This window comes from Anopheles bellator, chromosome X (assembly GCF_943735745.2).
Source record: "Anopheles bellator chromosome X, idAnoBellAS_SP24_06.2, whole genome shotgun sequence".
Classification (NCBI taxonomy): domain Eukaryota; kingdom Metazoa; phylum Arthropoda; class Insecta; order Diptera; family Culicidae; genus Anopheles; species Anopheles bellator.
The window spans coordinates 9,574,681-9,575,683 of record NC_071287.1 but is presented as its reverse complement, the minus strand read 5'-3'; positions in this window follow the sequence as shown (position 1 = coordinate 9,575,683).

Below are 1,003 nucleotides of genomic sequence, written 5' to 3'. Positions count from 1 at the left end.
GAGGGGTCTGAGGATTAAGGGTTGGGCAAGCGTTGACATCCGAATGAATATTAAATTTTTCGGGGATCCGGGCGACATTTTAGTAGTGTAAATTATTTCCCTTCTGACTTCATTAAAAGCCGATGGCATTTAGCCCGGGCTGGGACGGGGCGGTCCGGGGTTGACACATAACACGTGGGGGGTGGTGGTTGCTGACGGGTGGGTGGTCGCGGGGGATACGTTGGGCCACCGCAGGCGACATAATAGTTTCGGTTTTTGCGGGCAAGGCTCGGTCTCGGTCGGGGTTTTTTGGCCATCTCCAGAAGAAACCCAACCCTCTGGGTTTCTTTGGTGGCCGCCGCCACCACTACTTCGGGCTTGATGAATGCGTGCCAAAGGGAAAGGGCGGGGGGCGGTATTCAGTGGGCTGTGTGTGTGTGTTTGTTAAATTAATTTGTTTATTCCTTGCCATTATCGTTCCGGGGGATGCTTTCCGGTTCGCGCTCCGGTTAGATGATGATTTTTGACGTGGGACGACGGGCCATGATGTGAATGTCTGTCTGTGTGCGTGTGGGTGTGTTTGAAATCTAAAATCGACGTGTCGGCGAAGATCGGCACGTTTGTCGCCGTGCCCCTCGCCCGCGGGCAAAGAAGTTTCGGGCAAACCAGCCCGGGCCATCAAAATCCCGGGTGCGGGTTCCTTCCTTGTCAGGTGACAGCCGTAAACGGGGTTAGTTATTGATGAAAATTAAACAAATTTCTGGACCATCCCCTAGCTTCTAATAATCCCGGGTGGGGCCGAACGACCGACCGCCTGTCACTGTGTTGTGGCAAACCACAACCTGACGACTACCTGTTCAGCGTGCAACGTCTACATCTACATCTATATCCGAAGGATTCCGCCGGCGGCCGGAAGCCGAAGCAAAAATGGGCCGGGCCCGAGATTTTACCATATTTACCAGGAAACCATAATCGTTCGGCGAAAAACCTTCGCGGTAAGCGTAGCGCAATTGACGGGATTATG